The sequence below is a fragment of the Scyliorhinus torazame genome, chromosome 20, assembly GCF_047496885.1.
Source record: "Scyliorhinus torazame isolate Kashiwa2021f chromosome 20, sScyTor2.1, whole genome shotgun sequence".
NCBI classification, from domain to species: domain Eukaryota; kingdom Metazoa; phylum Chordata; class Chondrichthyes; order Carcharhiniformes; family Scyliorhinidae; genus Scyliorhinus; species Scyliorhinus torazame.
The window spans coordinates 32,463,966-32,486,447 of record NC_092726.1 but is presented as its reverse complement, the minus strand read 5'-3'; the positions used below and the strand labels follow the sequence as shown (position 1 = coordinate 32,486,447).

At 52.4% G+C, this 22,482-nt stretch overlaps 8 non-coding genes across 8 annotated transcripts; all 8 read right to left on the bottom strand.

Moving 5' to 3' along the window:
• Positions 1 to 4,511: 4,511 nt before the first annotated feature.
• Positions 4,512 to 4,702, bottom strand: LOC140397503 (U2 spliceosomal RNA). The gene has a single exon (XR_011936938.1). It is a non-coding gene; the product is annotated as a U2 spliceosomal RNA (small nuclear RNA).
• A 785-nt stretch (positions 4,703 to 5,487) lies between these two features.
• Positions 5,488 to 5,678, bottom strand: LOC140397499 (U2 spliceosomal RNA). The gene has a single exon (XR_011936934.1). It is a non-coding gene; the product is annotated as a U2 spliceosomal RNA (small nuclear RNA).
• A 784-nt stretch (positions 5,679 to 6,462) lies between these two features.
• LOC140397509 (U2 spliceosomal RNA) lies at positions 6,463 to 6,653 on the bottom strand. Its single transcript, XR_011936944.1, has one exon. It is a non-coding gene; the product is annotated as a U2 spliceosomal RNA (small nuclear RNA).
• Positions 6,654 to 7,438: 785 nt separating this feature from the next.
• Positions 7,439 to 7,629, bottom strand: LOC140397531 (U2 spliceosomal RNA). The gene has a single exon (XR_011936966.1). It is a non-coding gene; the product is annotated as a U2 spliceosomal RNA (small nuclear RNA).
• Positions 7,630 to 8,415: 786 nt separating this feature from the next.
• LOC140397790 (U2 spliceosomal RNA) lies at positions 8,416 to 8,606 on the bottom strand. The gene has a single exon (XR_011937218.1). It is a non-coding gene; the product is annotated as a U2 spliceosomal RNA (small nuclear RNA).
• A 786-nt stretch (positions 8,607 to 9,392) lies between these two features.
• LOC140397304 (U2 spliceosomal RNA) lies at positions 9,393 to 9,581 on the bottom strand. Its single transcript, XR_011936808.1, has one exon. It is a non-coding gene; the product is annotated as a U2 spliceosomal RNA (small nuclear RNA).
• Positions 9,582 to 15,741: 6,160 nt separating this feature from the next.
• LOC140397110 (U2 spliceosomal RNA) lies at positions 15,742 to 15,925 on the bottom strand. The gene has a single exon (XR_011936707.1). It is a non-coding gene; the product is annotated as a U2 spliceosomal RNA (small nuclear RNA).
• Positions 15,926 to 22,047: 6,122 nt separating this feature from the next.
• Positions 22,048 to 22,237, bottom strand: LOC140397103 (U2 spliceosomal RNA). The gene has a single exon (XR_011936700.1). It is a non-coding gene; the product is annotated as a U2 spliceosomal RNA (small nuclear RNA).
• Between the last annotated feature and the right edge of the window lie 245 nt (positions 22,238 to 22,482).

Below are 22,482 nucleotides of genomic sequence, written 5' to 3'. Positions count from 1 at the left end.
CGTCACTCCTCTTATACCCGGATCCCTCCTGATGGACTCGGCAAAAGGTTCTATGCAGCACACAAAAAGGGCAGAGGAGAGAGGGCAGCCCTGCCTGACTCCAGATCTGATCTGGAACTTTTCTGATTCCCACCCATTGATTGAGACTGCGCTATAGATGTTTGTGTAGAGCAGTTTGATCCAATTGCGAATTCCCTCCCCAAACCCCATTTTGGAGAGCACATCCATCATGTAGGTGTGCGATATTCTGTCAAAGGCCTTCTCCTGGTCAAGGCTGATGAGGCAAGTGTCCACCCCCCTGTCCTGCACGTAGGCGATCGTATCCCTGAGTAGCGCGAGGCTATCAGAGATCTTCCTGCCGGGTACAGCACAGGTCTGGTCAGGGTGGATCACCGACTCCAGAGCAGACCTGACCCGATTGGCGATGACCTTTGCTAGAATTTTGTAGTCCACATTCAACAGTGAAATGGGTCGCCAATTTCGAATTTCTTCCCTTTCCCCCTTCTGTTTGTAGATGAGGGTGATGATGCCTTTCCTCATGGACTCTGACATGCTGCCTTCCAGAAGCATACTCTCGTACACTTCCAGCAGGTCTGGGCCCATCCAGTCCCACAGAGCCGAATACAACTCAACCGGTAAGCCGTCGCTTCCGGGAGTTTTACTCGTCTCGAAGGACTTGGCGGCCTTTGTCAGCTCGTCCAGAGTTAGTGGTTTGTCCAGGTTTTCCAGCTCGCTGTCGCCTATGACCTCCGTGATAGTCGACAGGAAAGTCTGGGAAACAGTGCTATCTGTTGGCTTCAGGTCATACAGTCCGGCATAAAAGGATTGGCTGATCCTCAGGATGTCAGACTGCGATGACTTTTCAGAGCCATCTTCTTCCTTCAGGCTGCTGATCACAGAGGTGTCTCTGTGCACCTTTTGGAAGAAGAAGCGTGAGCACTTTTCGTCCTGCTCCACGGAGCGGACTCTGGAACGGAAGATAACCTTGGAGGCCTCCGAGGTGTAGAGCGAGGCTTGCTGGCTCTTCACCTCTTGGAGATCCTCCTTGACATCCACCCCCATCGACTGCAGCTGGAGCAAATTTTGCATACTTTTCTGGAGCCTGGACATGACCCCTCGTCTCTCTCTCACCTTTTGAACGCCCTTGAGGATGAAAAACCTCTTGATATTCCCCTTGATTGCTTCCCACCAGAGATGTGGGGCCTCAAAGAGGGGTTTCACGGTTCTCCAACCTTTGTAATCCCTCCTGAGTTCCTCGATGTTCTCAGGGGTCAGCAGTTTTACATTTAGCTTCCACGTCCCCCGGCCTACCCCCTGGTCTTCCTGCAGGTGGCAGTCGGCCAGTAGGAGGCAGTGGTCAGAGAAGAACACCGGCGTTACGTCGGTGGACCTGACCGTGAAAGCTCGGGACACAAAAAAGAAGTCTATCCTGGAGCGGACGGACCCGTCTGGCCGTGACCATGTGTATCTACGCTGCGCGCCGTCTGCAGGGTTGCTGCAGACGTCGAGCAGCTTGGCGTCTTTTACCGTTTCCATCAGGAGTCTGGACGTAGCGTCTAGTTTGCTGTCGGCTTTGCTGGATCGTCCAGCCGCATCGATGATGCAGTTGAAGTCACCACCCAGGATGACCGGCTTGGAGGTGGCCAACAGCAGTGGGAGTTGCTGAAGAACTGCCAGCCGCTCACTTTTTACGGCCGGGGCGTACACATTAATAAGTCTGAGAGGGGTGTTTTTGTATTTCACGTCTGCTACGAGGAGGCGCCCGCCCACCACCTCCTTAACGTCGGAGATGGTGAAGTTGCCTCCCCGCAGCAGAATACCCAGGCCGGAGGAGCGGCAGTCGTTTCCTCCTGACCAGATGGATGGCCCGTGGGACCACCAGCTCGACCAGCGCCTGTAGTTGCTGAGGTGCGGAATTCCGCACTCCTGCAGGAACAGTAGGTCAGCTTTTACATTTGCCAAATAGTTGAGTGTGGCTACACACCGCGAAGTATCTTTGATGCTTCGCACATTTATGGATGCAATTTTTAAACCCATTTTAAAAAAGATAGATTTACCAGTCTCAAGAGTCCAGAGTCTATACAGTTGGCTGTTCCAGCTGTTCGATGTTCCCCAGCATGCCGGTGGTGCTCGCAAACTTTAGCACAGTTGCAGGGCTGAGAAAGCTGTTCTGGTCCGTACTGGCCCCGTGATTTGGATGCAGATGCATTGGGGGGGTGGTGTAGCCCTGGGGTTCGTCGTGGTGGTCAGTAGGTGTTGGGGTTGCAGGCCGGTCTTCACCTGGGTTGTTGCTGCTCGTTGCTATCGGGGGTTGGTCTGTGACCTTGTTTTCTTCCCGGTCGGTGGTCTGGGGGGTCTGTGCCTTCCGTTCCCCGTTGGTGCTTTGCCTCTTTATCTGAGGCCGATTCTTGTCCTGTTTTCCCTCATCGGATGAGGTGTCGGCACTAAGTGCGCCGGCTGAGAGGTGTCGCTTTTTGCCACTACCCCTCAGAGGGTTCTTCAGTTTGTTTTTTTGTTTCCTCTTACGTTTGTCCCTGTTCACGGTTTCCCAGGGCTCTTTATTCTTTGTCCCATCCTCTTCCTCTTCCATTGAGTGTTCCTCATCAGATGGGGCTGGGGTTGGGTTGTCAGGAGGTGCTGGGGCCTCCTCTTTTTGTTGGGGGCCCTTCTGTTGCTTTTCCTCATTCTGAACCGTGGTGTCTTTTTCGGTGGAGGGTGTATGCACCTCCTCTCTGGTCGCCTTTTTAACTCCGCTGCTGATGATTTCAGCGTATGTCGCCCCGCGTTTCGGGCAGGCCCTGTAAAGATGGCCGGCCTCCCCACACAGGTTGCAGCACTTGTCTTCTTTGCAGTCCTTAGTCATGTGTCCCTCCTGCCTGCAGTTCTTGCAGAAGGTCACACTGCAGTTTGCGGCAACATGCCCCGTTTTGCCACAGGTGTGGCATACACGTGGCTGTCCCACGTAGTAGAGGTAGCCACGATTTACTCCAATAGCGAAATTGGAGGGGGGATGCAGGATGGCTCCGTTGCTGTCCGTTCTTAGGGTCACCTTGACCTGGTGCTCACTTGTCCAGATGCCGAAGGTGTCTTTCACTTGCACGCTGTCACTTTTCAGCTCAGCGTACCTGGCGAGGAACGTGAGCACATCAGATACAGGGACGTGGGGGTTGTACGTGTGCAGTGTAACAACCCGATTTCGCTGTGCCGGTAGCGTAAACAGAGGTTCCGCAGTCAGGATCGACAAGGGACTCTGGTTACCTTTTTCCTTGAAGACGTTCAAGAATTTGATGCAAGCTGCGACGCTCTTGAAGGTGACATCAAAGAAACCATTCTTGGGGAAGTTTTGCAAGCAGAAGATCTCTGTTGCTTTAAACCCACAGCACTCGAGCAGCACCTTCTTCACGAAGTGTTTCCGGTCCAAAGGTGACTCTCCATCCGTTTTCTTCACTGTGACTCGGACAGTGTTTCGCACGCCCCAGCCTGGTGGTCGGGATGCAGCTGCATCCATAGCTCGTACGTTGGGTGTGAAACTGTATCGGCGTTAGGCCTAAACCCGAGGTTTAGGCCAGCATGTAGATCCACCAATAGCAGCCAAGCTCCAAACGTTTCTTCTTTGACGACTTCAATCCCTCCGAGTTCTCCAATCCACGATCGTCATCGAAATCCTCAGCTTCCCTCGATCAAATGAGACTACACTTGATCTTAGCCAAAAGGCCGAGAAGCGATAGCCCATATTTTCCGGCAATGGCTCTTGTCCTCCTCGTCCACCGACATTCAGGTGCACCTTGCTGCGCTCGACTGTGCTTTGGAACTTTTAGTCTACGCTCACTGTTGGTCAAGAAACCTCCAGCTTGGCCGAGCACGGTGGAGTCTGTGCATGCAGAACCAGTAAAACACAACACGAAGACATCGTCTGGCAAGCCTTCCCCTGTCGTCCCCAGATGAAATGGAGACGCTGTGAAGGCCCAGTGACATCCAACGGAGGGAGTCGAAGTAATCTCCACCTTTGCCGAACAAAGGGCAATCCGTGCAAGCAGCAAGTACTGGCGGAATCCAACAGAGGGCAATGTCTAATCTCCCTGAGCTCCACCCTGGCGTGTTGGTCGTGGAGTCAGGAGAACGAAAAGAGACGCCGTGAAGGTGTACCTACATCCAAACAGGATGCCGTTCAGTCTGTCGCCACACTTCCCCGTTGTGCAGGATGAAGGGATGTGGTAACTGAAGTGAGGAGAAGGCAAGTCGGCATCCGAGGGTGAAGGTGAGTGGCCTGTAAAAAGCAGCAGGAAATCTGTGCGGCATATCAGCTGAAAACGGAGCCTGGCTGCCGCGAGTCCGCGAGTCCATCGGTTCGCAACATAAGTGCACGAAGCTCCCGCCAGCAGAAAAGCTAGCAATGCTTTGGAACTTGAAATGCTTTCAATTGGTCAGGATGAGGCAACTGGATAACAAAGAAAAGGGGTAGCCATGTTTTGCGGCATTTTCTGCTTTTATACATTTTCGCCCCAAAGCAGGGTGAAGGCACCATTCCTGGAAGCACTGCAAGACCAGGTTGATGCGTGGAGCGGAAGGAGCTAGCCCCTGAACCATCCCCGAGTCCTAAAAATCAATTTAATATTCGGTCCCCAGATTGAGGACATATCAGATATTAAACTGATAAGAACAGATACTACACTTGATCTGAGCCAAAAGGCCGAGAAGCGATAGCCCATATTTTCCGGCAATGGCTCTTCTCCTCCTCGTCCACCGACATTCAGGTGCACCTTGCTGCGCTCGACTGTGCTTTGGAACTTTTAGTCTACGCTCACTGTTGGTCAAGAAACCTCCAGCTTGGCCGAGCACGGTGGAGTCTGTGCATGCAGAACCAGTAAAACACAACACGAAGACATCGTCTGGCAAGCCTTCCCCTGTCGTCCCCAGATGAAATGGAGACGCTGTGAAGGCCCAGTGACATCCAACGGAGGGAGTCGAAGTAATCTCCACCTTTGCCGAACAAAGGGCAATCCGTGCAAGCAGCAAGTACTGGCGGAATCCAACAGAGGGCAATGTCTAATCTCCCTGAGCTCCACCCTGGCGTGTTGGTCGTGGAGTCAGGAGAACGAAAAGAGACGCCGTCAAGGCGTACCTACATCCAAACAGGATGCCGTTCAGTCTGTCGCCACACTTCCCCGTTGTGCAGGATGAAGGGATGTGGTAACTGAAGTGAGGAGAAGGCAAGTCGGCATCCGAGGGTGAAGGTGAGTGGCCTGTAAAAAGCAGCAGGAAATCTGTGTGGCATATCAGCTGAAAACGGAGCCTGGCTGCCGCAAGTCCGCGAGTCCATCGGCTCGCAACATTCGTGCACGAAGCTCCCGCCAGCAGAAAAGCTAGCAATGCTTTGGAGCTTGAAATGCCTTAAATTGGTCAGGATGAGGCAACTGGATAACAAAGAAAAGGGGTAGCCAGGTTTTGCGGCATTTTCTGCTTTTATACATTTTCGCCCCAAAGCAGGGAGAAGGCACCATTCCCGGAAGCACTGCAAGACCAGGTTGATGCGTGGAGCGGAAGGAGCTAGCCCCTGAACCATCTCCGAGTCCTAAAAATCAATTTAATATTCGGTCCCCAGATTGAGGACATATCAGATATTAAACTGATAAGAACAGATACTACACTTGATCTGAGCCAAAAGGCCGAGAAGAGATAGCCCATATTTTCCTGCAATGGCTCTTGTCCTCCTCGTCCACCGACATTCAGGTGCACCTTGCTGCGCTCGACTGTGCTTTGGAACTTTTAGTCTACGCTCACTGTTGGTCAAGAAACCTCCAGTTTGGCCGAGCACGGTGGAGTCTGTGCATGCAGAACCAGTAAAACACAACACGAAGACATCGTCTGGCAAGCCGTCCCCTGTCGTCACCAGATGAAATGGAGACGCTGTGAAGGCCCAGTGACACCCAACAGAGGGAGTCGAAGTAATCTCCACCTTTGCCGAACAAAGGGCAATCCGTGCAAACAGCAAGTACTGGCGGAATCCAACAGAGGGCATGTCTAATCTCCCTGAGCTCCACCCTGGCGTGTTGGTCGTGGAGTCAGGAGAACTAAAAGAGACGCCGTGAAGGTATACCTACATCCAAACAGGATGCCGTTCAGTCTGTCGCCACACTATCCCGTTGTGCAGGATGAAGGGATGTGGTAACTGAAGTGAGGAGAAGGCAAGTCGGCATCCGAGGGTGAGGGTGAGTGGCCTGTAAAAAGCAGCAGGAAATCTGTGCGGCATATCAGCTGAAAACGGAGCCTGGCTGCCGAAAGTCCTCGAGTCCATCGGCTCGCAACATAAGTGCACGAAGCTCCCGCCAGCAGAAAAGCTAGCAATGCTTTGGAACTTGAAATGCTTTAAATTGGTCAGGATGAGGCAACTGGACAACAAAGAAAAGGAGTAGGCAGGTTTTGCGGCATTTTCTGCTTTTATACATTTTCGCCCCAAAGCAGGGTGAAGGCACCATTCCTGGAAGCACTGCAAGACCAGGTTGATGCGTGGAGCGGAAGGAGCAAGCCCCTGAACCATCTCCGACTCCTAAAAATCAATTTAATATTCGGTCCCTAGATTGAGGACATATCAGATATTAAACTGATAAGAACAGATACTACACTTGATCTGAGCCAAAAGGCCGAGAAGCGATAGCCCATATTTTCCGGCAATGGCTCTTGTCCTCCTCGTCCACCGACATTCAGGTGCACCTTGCTGCGCTCGACTGTGCTTTGGAACTTTTAGTCTACGCTCACTGTTGGTCAAGAAACCTCCAGCTTGGCCGAGCACGGTGGAGTCTGTGCATGCAGAACCAGTAAACACAACACGAAGACATCGTCTGGCAAGCCGTCCCCTGTCGTCACCAGATGAAATGGAGACGCTGTGAAGGCCCACTGACACCCAACGGAGGGAGTCGAAGTAATCTCCAACTTTGCCGAACAAAGGGCAATCCGTGCAAGCAGCAAGTACTGGCGGAATCCAACAGAGGGCAATGTCTAGTCTCCCTGAGCTCCACCCTGGCGTGTTGGTCGTGGAGTCAGGAGAACGAAAAGAGACGCCGTGAAGGTGTACCTACATCCAAACAGGATGCCGTTCAGTCTGTCGCCACACTTCCCCGTTGTGCAGGATGAAGGGATGTGGTAACTGAAGTGAGGAGAAGGCAAGTCGGCATCCGAGGGTGTGGGTGAGTGGCCTGTAAAAAGCAGCAGGAAATCTGTGTGGCATATCAGCTGAAAACGGAGCCTGGCTGCCGCAAGTCCGCGAGTCCATCGGCTCGCAACATTCGTGCACGAAGCTCCCGCCAGCAGAAAAGCTAGCAATGCTAAGGAGCCTGAAAGGCCTTAAATTGGTCAGGATGAGACAACTGGACAAGAGAGAAAAGGGGAAGCCAGGTTTTGCGGCATTTTCTGCTTTTATACGTTTTGCACCCCAAAGCGGGGAGAGGGCACCATTCCTGGAAGCACTACAAGACCAGGTTGATGCGTGGAGCGGAAGGAGCAAGCCCCTGAACCATTTCCGAGTCCTAAAAATCAATGTAATATTCGGTCCCCAGATTGAGGACATATCAGATATTAAACTGATAAGAACAGATACTACACTTGATCTGAGCCAAAAGGCCGAGAAGCGATAGCCCATATTTCCCGGCAATGGCTCTTGTCCTCCTCGTCCACCGACATTCAGGTGCACCTTGCTGCGCTCGACTGTGCTTTGGAACTTTTAGTCTACGCTCACTCTTGGACAAGAGACATCCAGCTTGGCCGAGCACGGTGGAGTCTGAGCATGCAGAACCAGTAAAACACAACAGGAAGACATCGTCTGGCAAGCCGTCCCCTGTCGTCACCAGATGAAATGGAGACGCTGTGAAGGCCCAGTGACACCCAACAGAGGGAGTCGAAGTCATCTCCACCTTTGCCGAACAAAGGGCAATCCGTGCAAACAGCAAGTACTGGCGGAATCCAACAGAGGGCAATGTCTAGTCTCCCTGAGCTCCACCCTGGCGTGTTGGTCGTGGAGTCAGGAGAACTAAAAGAGACGCCGTGAAGGTATACCTACATCCAAACAGGATGCCGTTCAGTCTGTCGCAACAGTATCCCGTTGTGCAGGATGAAGGGATGTGGTAACTGAAGTGAGGAGAAGGCAAGTCGGCATCCGAGGGTGAGGGTGAGTGGCCTGTAAAAAGCAGCAGGAAATCTGTGCGGCATATCAGCTGAAAACGGAGCCTGGCTGCCGAAAGTCCTCGAGTCCATCGACTCGCAACATTAGTGCACGAAGCTCCCGCCAGCAAAAAAAGCTAGCAATGCTTTGGAGCTTGAAATGCCTTAAATTGGTCAAGATGAGGCAACTGGACAACAGAGAAAAGGGGTAGGCAGGTTTTGCGGCATTTTCTGCTTTTATACATTTCCGCCCCAAAGCGGGGTGAAGGCACCATTCCTGGAAGCACTGCAAGCCCAGGTTGATGCGTGGAGCGGAAGGAGTAAGCCCCTGAACCATCTCCGAGTCCTAAAAATCAATTTAATATTCGGTCTCCATATTGAGAAAATATCAGATATTAAACTGATAAGAACAGATACTACACTTGATCTGAGCCAAAAGGCCGAGAAGCGATAGCCCATATTTTCCGGCAATGGCTCTTGTCCTCCTCATCCACCGACATTCAGGTGCACCTTGCTGCGCTCGACTGTGCTTTGGAACTTTTAGTCTACGCTCACTGTTGGTCAAGAAACCTCCAGCTTGGCCGAGCACGGTGGAGTCTGTGCATGCAGAACCAGTAAAACACAACACGAAGACATCGTCTGGCAAGCCGTCCCCTGTCGTCACCAGATGAAATGGAGACGCTGTGAAGGCCAGTGACACCCAACGGAGGGAGTGGAAGAAATCTCCACCTTTGCCGAAAAAAGGACAATCCGTGCAAGCAGCAAGTACTGGCGGTATCCAAAATGGGGGCAATGTCTAGTCTCCCTGAGCTCCACCCTAGCGTGTTGGTCGTGGAGTCAGGAGAACGAAAAGAGACGCCGTGAAGGTATACCTACATCCAAAGAGAATGCCGTTCAGTCTGTCGCCACACTTCCCCGTTGTGCAGGATAAAGGGATGTGGTAACTGAAGTGAGGAGAAGGCAAGTCGGCATCCGAGTGTGAAGGTGAGTGGCCTGTAAAGAGCAGCAGGAAATCTGTGTGGCATATCAGCTGAAAACGGAGCCTGGCTGCCGCAAGTCCGCGAGTCCATCGGCTCGCAACATGAGTGCACGAAGCTCCCGCCAGCAGAAAAGCTAGCAATGCTTTGGAGCCTGAAAGGCTTTAAATTGGTCAGGATGAGACAACTGGACAAGAGAGAAAAGGGGAAGCCAGGTTTTGCGGCATTTTCTGCTTTTATGCATTTTGCGCCCCAAAGCGGGGAGAGGGCACCATTCCTGGAAGCACTGCAAGACCAGGTTAATGCGTGGAGCAGAAGGAGCAAGCCCCTGAACCATCTGCGAGTCCTAAAAATCAATTTAACATTCGGTCCCCAGATTGAGAACATATCAGATATTAAACTGATAAGAACAGATTTTTTTTTTTTTTTTTTTTTTTTTCAAAAAAATATACTTTATTCATAAAAATTTATCATGAGCATTACAGAAACATTTCAAATTGTCTTGACTGTACATTTTCGGCAGGGTTACATGTTGCCTTGACTTTCTTTCATTCACTTTTGATATTGTCGTACACATATCACTCTTTACATTACAATTCCTTCTTAAATATTTAAAGTGGCATGTTGGTTTTATACATTGGAGTGTTGGTTGCCCCGACCGAGGGGCTTTACACTGTTACCGGCCCCTCGGTGTACATTTGCTGGAAAGACTTTACACAGTGGTCTTTCCCCATTGCGCCTTGGCGGCAGCTGCCCCAAGCTTGAGTGCGTCCCTCAGCACGTAGTCCTGGACCTTGGAATGTGCCAGTCTGCAACACTCGGTCGAGGACAATTCTTTGCACTGGAAGATCAGCAAGTTTTGGGCAGACCAAAGAGCGTCTTTTACCGAGTTGATGACCTTCCAGCAGCAGTTGATATTTGTCTCGGTGTGTGTCCCTGGAAACAGTCCGTAGAGCACAGAGTCCTGTGTCACAGATCTGTTTGGGATAAACCTTGGCAAATACCACTGCATCTCTCTCCAGACCTTCTTTGCAAAGGCACATTCCACAAGGAGGTGTGTGACCGTCTCATTTCCCCCACAGCCACTCCGAGGGCAGCGTGCATTGGTGCAGAGCCTTCGGGTGTGCATGAAGAATCTGACAGGGAGGGCCCTTCTCACCACCAACCAAGCTAGGTCTTGGTGCTTGTTTGAAAGTTCTGGTGATGAGACGTTCTGCCAGATGACTCTGGCAGTCTGCTCAGGGAACCATCCAACGTCCTCCACGGTCTCTTTTTCCCTGAGGGCCTCGAGGACATTACATGCTGACCACTGCTTCATTGCCTTGTGGTCAAAGGTGTTTTCCTTCAAAAACTTTTCCACAAAGGACATGTGGTACGGTACGGTCCAACTACTTGGAGCGTTCCGCGGCAATGAGGCCAGGCCCATCCTTCGCAACACCGGGGACAGGTAGAACCTCAGTATGTAGTGACACTTGGTGTTTGCGTACTGGGGGTCCACGCTCAGCTTGATGCAGCTGGACACAAAGGTGGCCAACAGGAGGAGGGAGGCGTTGGGTACGTTCCGCCCTCCCTTCTCCAGAGGTTTGTACATGGTGTCCCTTTGGACACGGTCCATCTTGGATCGCCAGATAAATTTGAAGATGGCCCGGGTGACTGCTGTGGCGTAGGCTCGGGTTATGGGCCAGACCTGCGCCACGTACAGTAGCACCGAGAGTACCTCACACCTGATGACCAGGGTTTTGCCCGCAATGGAGAGGGAGCGTTGCTCCCACCAGCCCAGTTTCTGTCTTACCTTTCCTATGCGCTCCTCCCAGTTTTTGGTGCACGCCCCAGCAGCTCCGAACCATATCCCCAGCACCTTCAGGTAATCGGACCTGACAGTGAAGGGGACAAAGGACCGGTCGGCCCAGTTCCCAAAGAACATGGCCTCGCTCTTGCCCCGGTTTACCTTGGCTCCAGAGGCCAGTTCAAACTGGTCGCAGGTGGTCAAGAGCCTGCGTACAGACGCATGATCCGAGCAGAAGACGGCAACGTCGTCCATGTACAGGGAGGCCTTGACTTGCATGCCTCCACTGCCTGGGATCGTCACTCCTCTTATACCCGGATCCCTCCTGATGGACTCGGCAAAAGGTTCTATGCAGCACACAAAAAGGGCAGAGGAGAGAGGGCAGCCCTGCCTGACTCCAGATCTGATCTGGAACTTTTCTGATTCCCACCCATTGATTGAGACTGCGCTATAGATGTTTGTGTTGAGCAGTTTGATCCAATTGCGAATTCCCTCCCCAAACCCCATTTTGGAGAGCACATCCATCATGTAGGTGTGCGATATTCTGTCAAAAGCCTTCTCCTGGTCAAGGCTGATGAGGCAAGTGTCCACCCCCCTGTCCTGCACGTAGGCGATCGTATCCCTGAGTAGCGCGAGGCTATCAGAGATCTTCCTGCCGGGTACAGCACAGGTCTGGTCAGGGTCGATCACCGACTCCAGAGCAGACCTGACCCGATTGGCGATGACCTTTGCTAGAATTTTGTAGTCCACATTCAACAGTGAAATGGGTCGCCAATTTCGAATTTCTTCCCTTTCCCCCTTCTGCTTGTAGATGAGGGTGATGATGCCTTTCCTCATGGACTCTGACATGCTGCCTTCCAGAATCATACTCTCGTACACTTCCAGCAGGTCTGGGCCCATCCAGTCCCACAGAGCCGAATACAACTCAACCGGTAAGCCGTCGCTTCCGGGAGTTTTACTCGTCTCGAAGGACTTGGCGGCCTTTGTCAGCTCGTCCAGAGTTAGTGGTTTGTCCAGGTTTTCCAGCTCGCTGTCGCCTATGACCTCCGTGATAGTCGACAGGAAGTTCTGGGAAACAGTGCTATCTGTTGGCTTCAGGTCATACAGTCCGGCATAAAAGGATTGGCTGATCCTCAGGATGTCAGACTGCGATGACTTTTCAGAGCCATCTTCTTCCTTCAGGCTGCTGATCACAGAGGTCTCTCTGTGCACCTTTTGGAAGAAGAAGCGTGAGCACTTTTCGTCCTGCTCCACAGAGCGGACTCTGGAACGGAAGATAACCTTGGAGGCCTCCGAGGTGTAGAGCTAGGCTTGCTGGCTCTTCACCTCTTGGAGATCCTCCTTGACATCCACCCCCATCGACTGCAGCTGGAGCAAATTTTGCATACTTTTCTGGAGCCTGGACATGACCCCTCGTCTCTCTCTCACCTTTTGAACGCCCTTGAGGATGAAAAACCTCTTGATATTCCCCTTGATTGCTTCCCACCAGAGATGTGGGGCCTCAAAGAGGGGTTTCACGGTTCTCCAACCTTTGTAATCCCTCCTGAGTTCCTCGATGTTCTCAGGGGTCAGCAGTTTTACATTTAGCTTCCACGTCCCCCTGCCTACCCCCTGGTCTTCCTGCAGGTGGCAGTCGGCCAGTAGGAGGCAGTGGTCAGAGAAGAACACGGGCGTTACGTCGGTGGACCTGACCGTGAAAGCTCGGGACACAAAAAAGAAGTCTATCCTGGAGCGGACGGACCCGTCTGGCCGTGACCATGTGTATCTACGCTGCGCGCCGTCTGCAGGGTTGCTGCAGACATCGAGCAGCTTGGCGTCTTTTACCGTTTCCATCAGGAGTCTGGACGTGGCGTCTAGTTTGCTGTCGGCTTTGCTGGATCGTCCAGCCGCATCGATGATGCAGTTGAAGTCACCACCCAGGATGACCGGCTTGGAGGTGGCCAACAGCATTGGGAGTTGCTGAAGAACTGCCAGCCGCTCACTTTTTACGGCCGGGGCGTACACATTAATAAGTCAGAGAGGGGTGTTTTTGTATTTCACGTCTGCTACGAGGAGGCGCCCGCCCACCACCCCCTTAACGTCGGAGATGGTGAAGTTTCCTCCCCGCAGCAGAATACCCAGGCCGGAGGAGCGGCAGTCGTTTCCTCCTGACCAGATGGATGGCCCGTGGGACCACCAGCTCGACCAGCGCCTGTAGTTGCTGAGGTGCGGAATTCCGCACTCCTGCAGGAACAGTAGGTCAGCTTTTACATTTGCCAAATAGTTGAGTGTGGCTACACACCGCGAAGTATCTTTGATGCTTCGCACATTTATGGATGCAATTTTTAAACCCATTATAAAAAGGTAGATTTACCAGTCTCAAGAGTCCAGAGTCTATACAGTTGGCTGTTCCAGCTGTTGAATGTTCCCCAGCATGCCGGTGGTGCTCGCAAACGTTAGCACAGTTGCAGGGCTGAGAAAGCTGTTCTGGTCCGTACTGGCCCCGTGATTTTGATGCAGATGCATTGGGGGGGGGGGGGGGGGGGGTGGTGTAGCCACCCTGGGGTTCGTCGTGGCAGTCAGTAGGTGTTGGGGTTGCAGGCCGGTCTTCACCTGGGTTGTTGCTGCTCGTTGCTATCGGGGGTTGGTCTGTGACCTTGTTTTCTTCCCGGTCGGTGGTCTGGAGGGTCTGTGCCTCCCGTTTCACGTTGGTGCTTTGCCTCTTTATCTGAGGCCGATTCTTGTCCTGTTTTCCCTCATCGGATGAGGTGTCGGCGCTAAGTGCGCCGGCTGAGAGGTGTCGCTTTTTGCCACTACCCCTCGGGGGGTTCTTCAGTTTGTTTTTTTGTTTTCTCTTTCGTCTGTCCCTGTTCACTGTTTCCCAGGGCTCTTTATTCTTTGTCCCATCCTCTTCCTCTTCCATTGAGTGTTCCTCATCAGATGGGGCTGGGGTTGGGTTGTCAGGAGGTGCTGGGGCCTCCTCTTTTTGTTGGGGGCCCTTCTGTTCCTTTTCCTCATTCTGAGCCTTGGTGTCTTTTTCGGTGGAGGGTGTATGCACCTCCTCTCTGGTCGCCTTTTTAACTCCGCTGCTGATGATTTGAGCGTATGTCGACCCGCGTTTCGGGCAGGCCCTGTAAAGATGGCCGGCCTCCCCACACAGGTTGCAGCACTTGTCTTCCTTGCAGTCCTTAGTCATGTGTCCCTCCTGCCTGCAGTTTTTGCAGAAGGTCACACTGCAGTTTGCGGCAACATGCCCCGTTTTGCCACAGGTGTGGCATACTCGTAGATGTCCCACGTAGTAGAGGTAGCCACGATTTACTCCAATAGCGAAGTTGGAGGGGGGATGCAGGATGGCTCCGTTGCTGTCCGTTCTTAGGGTCACCTTAACCTGGTGCTCACTTGTCCAGATGCCGAAGGTGTCTTTCACTTGCACGCTGTCACTTTTCAGCTCAGCGTACCTGGCAAGGAACGTGAGCACATCAGACACAGGGACATGGGGGTTGTACGTGTGCAGTGTAACAACCCGATTTCGCTGTGCCGGTAGCGTAAACAGAGGCTCCGCAGTCAGGATCGACAGGGGACTCTGGTTACCTTTTTCCTTGAAGACGTTCAAGAATTTGATGCACGCTGCGACGCTCTTGAAGGTGACATCAAAGAAACCATTCTTGGGGAAATTTTGCAAGCAGAAGATTTCTGTTGCTTTAAACCCACAACACTCGAGCAGCACCCGCTTCACGAAGAGTATCCGATCCAAAGGTGACTCTCCTTCCGTTTTCTTCACTGTGACTCGGACAGTGTTTCGCACTCCCCAGCCTGGTGGTCGGGATGCAGCTGCATTCATAGCTCGTACGTTGGGTGTGAAACTGCATAGGCGTTAGGCCTAAACCAGAGGTTTAGGCCAGCATGCAGATCCACCAATAGCAGACAAGCTCCAAACGTTTCCTCTTTGACGACTTCAATCCCTCCGAGTTCTCCAATGCACGACCGACATGGAAATCCTCAGCTTCTCTCGATCAAATGAGACTACACTTGATCTAAGCCAAAAGGCCGAGAAGCGTTAGCCCATATTTCCCGGCAATGGCTCTTGTCCTGCTCGTCCACCGAAATTCAGGTGCACGTTGCTGCGCTCGACTGTGCTTTGGAACTTTTAGTCTACGCTCACTGTTGGTCAAGAGACATACAGCTTGGCCGAGCACGGTGGAGTCTGTGCATGCAGAACCAGTAAAACACAACAGGAAAGCATCGTCTGGCAAGCCGTCCCCTGTCGTCACCAGATGAAATGGAGACGCTGTGAAGGCCCAGTGACACCCAACGGAGGGAGTCGAAGTAATCTCCACCTTTGCCGAACAAAGGGCAATCCGTGCAAGCAGCAAGTACTGGCGGAATCCAACAGAGGGCAATGTCTAGTCACCCTGAGCTCCACCCTGGCGTGTTGGTCGTGGAGTCAGGAGAACGAAAAGAGACGCCGTGAAGGTGTACCTACATCCAAACAGGATGCCGTTCAGTCTGTCGCCACTCTTCCCCGTTGTGCAGGATGAAGGGATGTGGTAACTGAAGTGAGGAGAAGGCAAGTCGGCATCCGAGGGTGAGGGTGAGTGGCCTGTAAAAAGCAGCAGGAAATCTGTGTGGCATATCAGCTGAAAACGGAGCCTGGCTGCCGCAATTCCGCGAGTCCATCGGCTCACAACATTCGTGCACGAAGCTCCCGCCAGCAGAAAAGCTAGCAATGCTTTGGAGCCTGAAAGGCCTTAAATTGGTCAGGACGAGACAACTGGACAAGAGAGAAAAGGGGAAGGCGGGTTTTGCGGTATTTTCTGCTTTTATACATTTTGCGCCCCAAAGCGGGGAGAGGGCACCATTCCTGGAAGCACTGCAAGACCAGGTTGATGCGTGGAGCGGAAGGAGCAAGCCCCTGAACCATCTCCGAGTCCCAAAAATCAATCTAATATTCGGTCCCCAGATTGAGAACATATCAGATATTAAACTGATAAGAACAGATTTTTTTAAAAAAAAAATTTCAAAAAAATATACTTTATTCATAAAAATTTATCATGAGCATTACAGAAACATTTCAAATTGTCTTGACTGTACATTTCCGGCAGGGTTACATGTTGCCTTGACTTTCTTTCATTCAATTTTGATATTGTCGTACACATATCACTCTTTACATTACAATTCCTTCTTAAATATTTACAGTGGCATGTTTGTTTTAAACATTGGAGTGTTGGTTGCCCAGACCGAGGGGCTTTTCACTGTTACCCGCCCCTCGGTGTACATTTGCTGGAAAGACCTTACACAGTGGTCTTTCCCCATTGCGCCTTGGCGGCTGCTGCCCCAAGCTTGAGTGCGTCCCTCAGCACGTAGTCCTGGACCTTGGAATATGCCAGTCTGCAACACTCGGTCGAGGACAATTCTTTGCACTGGAAGATCAGCAAGCTTCGGGCAGACCAAAGAGCGTCTTTTACCGAGTTGATGACCTTCCAGCAGCAGTTGATATTTGTCTCGGTGTGTGTCCCTGGAAACAGTCCGTAGAGCACAGAGTACTGTGTCACAGATCTGTTTGGGATAAACCTTGACAAATACCACTGCATCTCTCTCCAGACCTTCTTTGCAAAGGCACATTCCACAAGGAGGTGTGTGACCGTCTCATTTCCCCCACAGCCACTCCGAGGGCAGCGTGCATTGGTGCAGAGCCTTCGGGTGTGCATGAAGAATCTGACAGGGAGGGCCCTTCTCACCACCAGCCAAGCTAGGTCTTGGTGCTGGTTTGAAAGTTCTGGTGATGAGGCGTTCTGCCAGATGACTCTGGCAGTCTGCTCAGGGAACCATCCAACGTCCTCCACGGTCTCTTTTTCCGTGAGGGCCTCGAGGACATTACGTGCTGACCACTGCTTCATTGCCTTGTGGTCAAAGGTGTTTTCCTTCAAAAACTTTTCCACAAAGGACAGGTGGTACGGTACGGTCCAACTACTTGGAGCGTTCCGCGGCAATGAGGCCAGGCCCATCCTTCGCAACACCGGGGACAGGTAGAACCTCAGTATGTAGTGACACTTGGTGTTTGCATACTGGGGGTCCACGCACAGCTTGATGCAGCTGGACACAAAGGTGGCCAACAGGATGAGGGAGGCGTTGGGTACGTTCCGCCCTCCCTTCTCCAGAGGTTTGTACATGGTGTCCCTTCGGACACGGTCCATCTTGGATCGCCAGATAAATTTGAAGATGGCCCGGGTGACTGCTGTGGCGCAGGGTCGGGTTATGGGCCAGACCTGCGCCACGTACAGTAGCACCGAGAGTACCTCACACCTGATGACCAGGGTTTTGCCCGCAATGGAGAGGGAGCGCTGCTCCCACCAGCCCAGTTTCTGTCTTACCTTTCCTATGCGCTCCTCCCAGTTTTTGGTGCACGCCCCAGCAGCTCCGAACCATATCCCCAGCACCTTCAGGTAATCTGACCTGACAGTGAAGGGGACAAAGGACCGGTCGGCCCAGTTCCCAAAGAACATGGCCTCGCTCTTGCCCCGGTTTACCTTGGCTCCAGAGGCCAGTTCAAACTGGTCGCAGGTGGTCAAGAGCCTGCGTACAGACGCAGGATCCGAGCAGAAGACGGCAACGTCGTCCATGTACAGGGAGGCCTTGACTTGCATGCCTCCACTGCCTGGGATCGTCACTCCTCTTATACCCGGATCCCTCCTGATGGACTCGGCAAAAGGTTCTATGCAGCACACAAAAAGGGCAGAGGAGAGAGGGCAGCCCTGCCTGACTCCAGATCTGATCTGGAACTTTTCTGATTCCCACCCATTGATTGAGACTGCGCTATAGATGTTTGTGTAGAGCAGTTTGATCCAATTGCGAATTCCCTCCCCAAACCTCATTTTGGAGAGCACATCCATCATGTAGGTGTGCGATATTCTGTCAAAAGCCTTCTCCTGGTCAAGGCTGATGAGGCAAGTGTCCACCCCCCTGTCCTGCACGTAGGCGATCGTATCCCTGAGTAGCGCGAGGCTATCAGAGATCTTCCTGCCGGGTACAGCACAGGTCTGGTCAGGGTGGATCACCGACTCCAGAGCAGACCTGACCCGATTGGCGATGACCTTTGCTAGAATTTTGTAGTCCACATTCAACAGTGAAATGGGTCGCCAATTTCGAATTTCTTCCCTTTCCCCCTTCTGCTTGTAGATGAGGGTGATGATGCCTTTCCTCATGGACTCTGACATGCTGCCTTCCAGAAGCATACTCTCGTACACTTCCAGCAGGTCTGGGCCCATCCAGTCCCACAGAGCCGAATACAACTCAACCGGTAAGCCGTCGCTTCCGGGAGTTTTACTCGTCTCGAAGGACTTGGCGGCCTTTGTCAGCTCGTCCAGAGTTAGTGGTTTGTCCAGGTTTTCCAGCTCGCTGTCGCCTAAGACCTCCGTGATGGTCGACAGGAAGGTCTGGGAAACAGTGCTATCTGTTGGCTTCAGGTCATACAGTCCGGCATAAAAGGATTGGCTGATCCTCAGGATGTCAGACTGCGATGACTTTTCAGAGCCATCTTCTTCCTTCAGGCTGCTGATCACAGAGGTCTCTCTGTGCACCTTTTGGAAGAAGAAGCGTGAGCACTTTTCGTCCTGCTCCACGGAGCGGACTCTGGAACGGAAGATAACCTTGGAGGCCTCCGAGGTGTAGAGCGAGGCTTGCTGGCTCTTCACCTCTTGGAGATCCTCCTTGACATCCACCCCCATCGACTGCAGCTGGAGCAAATTTTGCATACTTTTCTGGAGCCTGGACATGACCCCTCGTCTCTCTCTCACCTTCTGAACGCCCTTGAGGATGAAAAACCTCTTGATATTCCCCTTGATTGCTTCCCACCAGAGATGTGGGGCCTCAAAGAGGGGTTTCACGGTTCTCCAACCTTTGTAATCCCTCCTGAGTTCCTCGATGTTCTCAGGGGTCAGCAGTTTTACATTTAGCTTCCATGTCCCCCTGCCTACCCCCTGGTCTTCCTGCAGGTGGCAGTCGGCCAGTAGGAGGCAGTGGTCAGAGAAGAACACCGGCGTTACGTCGGTGGACCTGACCGTGAAAGCTCGGGACACAAAAAAGAAGTCTATCCTGGAGCGGACGGACCCGTCTGGCCATGACCATGTGTATCTACGCTGCGCGCCGTCTGCAGGGTTGCTGCAGACGTCGAGCAGCTTGGCGTCTTTTACCGTTTCCATCAGGAGTCTGGACGTAGCGTCTAGTTTGCTGTCGGCTTTGCTGGATCGTCCAGCCGCATCGATGATGCAGTTGAAGTCACCACCCAGGATGACCGGCTTGGAGGTGGCCAACAGCAGTGGGAGTTGCTGAAGGACTGCCAGCCGCTCACTTTTTACGGCCGGGGCGTACACATTAATAAGTCTGAGAGGGGTGTTTTTGTATTTCACGTCTGCTACGAGGAGGCGCCCGCCCACCACCTCCTTAACGTCAGAGATGGTGAAGTTGCATCCCCGCAGCAGAATACCCAGGCCGGAGGAGCGGCAGTCGTTTCCTCCTGACCAGATGGATGGTCCGTGGGACCACCAGCTCGACCAGCGCCTGTAGTTGCTGAGGTGCGGAATTCCGCACTCCTGCTGGAACAGTAGGTCAGCTTTTGCATTTGCCAAATAGTTGAGTGTGGCTACACACATTTATGGATGCAATTTTTAAACCCATTATAAAAAGGTAGATATACCAGTCTCAAGAGTCCAGAGTCTATACAGTTGGCTGTTCCAGCTGTTGAATGTTCCCCAGCATGCCGGTAGTGCTCGCAAACTTTAGCACAGGTGCAGGGCTGAGGAAGCTGTTCTGGTCCATACTGGCCCCGTGGTTTTGATGCAGATGCATTGGGGGGGGGGGGGGGTGTATTCCTGGGGTTCGTCGTGGCAGTCAGTAGGTGTTGGGGTTGCAGGCCGGTCTTCACCTGGGTTGTTGCTGCTCGTTACTATCGGGGTTTGGTCTGTGACCTTGTTTTCTTCCCGGTCGGTGGTCTGGAGGGTCTGTGCCTCCCGTTGCACGTTGGTGCTTTGTCTGTTTATTTGAGGCCGATTCTTGTCCTGTTTTCACTCATCGGATGAGGTGTCGGCGCTAAGTGCGCCGGCTGAAAGTTGTCGCTTTTTGCCACTACCCCTCGGGGGGTTCTTCAGTTTGTTTTTTAGTTTCCGCTTTCGTTTGTCCCTGTTCACTGTTTCCCAGGGCTCTTTATTCTTTGTCCCATCCTCTTCCTCTTCCATTGAGTGTTCCTCATCAGATGGGGCTGGGGCTGGGTTGTCAGGAGGTGCTGGGGCCTCCTCTTTTTGTTGGGGGCGCTTCTGTTGCTTTTCCTCATTCTGAGCCGTGCTGTCTTTTTCGGTGGAGGGTGTATGCTCCTCCTCTCTGGTCGCCTTTTTAACTCCGCTGCTGATGATTTGAGCGTATGTCGCCCCGCGTTTCGGGCAGGCCCTGTAAAGATGGCCGGCCTCCTCACACAGGTTGCAGTACTTGTCTTCCTTGCATTCCTTAATCATGTGTCACTCCTGCCTGCAGTTTTTGCAGAAGGTCACACTGCAGTTTGCTGCAACATGCCCCGTTTTGCCACAGGTGTGGCATACTCGTGGTTGTCCCACGTAGTCGAGGTAGCCACGATTTACTCCAATAGCGAAATTGGAGGGGGGATGCAGGATGGTTCATTTGCTGTCAGTTCATAGAGTCACCTTGACCTGGTGCTCACTTGTCCAGATGCCGAAGGTGCCTTTCACTTGCACGCTGTCACTTTTCAGATCAGCGTACCTGGCGAGGAACGTAGGCACATCAGACACAGGGACGTGGGGGTTGTACGTGTGCAGTGTAACAACCCGATTTCGCTGCGACGGTAGCGTAAACAGAGGATCCGCAGTCAGGATCGACAAGGGACTCTGGTTACCATTTTCCTTGAAGACAATCAAGAATTTGATGCACGCTGCGACGCTCTTGAAGGTGACATCAAAACAAACATTGTTGGGGAAGTTTTGCAAGCAGAAGATCTCTGTTGCTTTAAACCCTCAACACTCGAGCAGCACCCTCTTCACGAAATGTTTCCTGTCCACAAGTGACTCTCCTTCCGTTTTCTTCACTGTGACTCGGACAGTGTTTCGCATTCCCCAGCCTGGTGGTCGGGATGCAGCTGCATCCATAGCTCGTACGTTGGGTCTGAACTGTATCGGCGTTAGGCCTAAACCAGAAGTTTAGGCCAGTATGTAGATCCACCAATAGCAGCCGGGCTCCAAACGTTTCCTCTTTGACGACTTCAATCCCTCCGAGTTCTCCAATCCACGATCGTCATCGAGATCCTCAGCTTCCCTCGATCAAATGAGACTACACTTGATCTCAGCCAGAAGGCCGAGAAGCGATAGCCAATATTTTCCGGCTATGGCTCTTGTCCTCCTCGTCCACCGACATTCAGGAGCACCTTGCTGCGCTCGACCGTGCTTTGGAACTTTTAGTCTACGCTCACTGTTGGTCAAGAGACCTCCAGCTTGGCCGAGCACAGTGGAGTCTGTGCATGCAGAACCAGTAAAACACAACAGGAAGACATCGTCTGGCAAGCCGCCCCCTGTCGTCACCAGATGAAATGGAGACGCTGTGAAGGCCCAGTGACACCCAACGGAGGGAGTCGAAGAAATCTCCACCTTTGCCGAACAAAGGGCAATCCGTGCAAGCAGCAAGTACTGGCGGAATCCAACAGGGGGAAATGTCTAGTCTCCCTGAGCTCCACCCTGGCGTGTTGGTCGTGGAGTCACGAGAACGAAAAGAGACGCCATGAAGGTATACCTACATCCAAATCAGGATGCCGTTCAGTCTGTCGCCACACTTCCCCGTTGTGCAGAATGAAGGGATGTGGTAACTGAAGTGAGGAGAAGGCAAGTCGGCATCCGAGGGTGAGGGTGAGTGGCCTGTAAAAAGCAGCAGGAAATCTGTTTGGCATATCAGCTGAAAACGGAGCCTGGCTGCCGCAAGTCCGCGAGCCCATAGGCTCACGACATTAGTGCGCGAAGCGCCCGCCAGCAGAAAAGCTAGCAATGCTCTGGAGCCTGAAATTTTTTTAATTGGTCAGGATGAGACAACTGGACAAGACAGGAGAGGGGAAGCCAGGTTTTGCGCCATTTTCTGCTTTTGCACTATTTGTGCCCAAAGCGGGGTGAAGGCACGATTCCTGGAAACATTGCAAGACCAGGTTGATGCCTGGAGCGGAGCAAGAAAGCCCCTGAACCATCTCCGTGTCCCAAAAATCAATTTAATATTCGGTCCCCCGAAGGGGACATACAAGATATTAAACTGATAAGAACAGATACTACACTTGATCTGAACCAAAAGGCCGAGAAGCGATAGCCCATGTTTTCCGGCTATTTCCCGAGTTACCCTTTTACCCGTAATGAGCTGGTAAAATTACTTAGGACGTTCGTTCATTTTACCTGCCTGTATCCTTTCATGTACCGTTTTTGCTCTCCTAATTTCCTGAAGTTCCCAGTCCACATTGCGACCCCGGCCCCGGGTCACTGGCCGCGTGGAGTTTGTACATTCTCCCCGGTTCTGCGTGAGTCTCACCCCACAACTCAAAGATGTGAGAGGTAG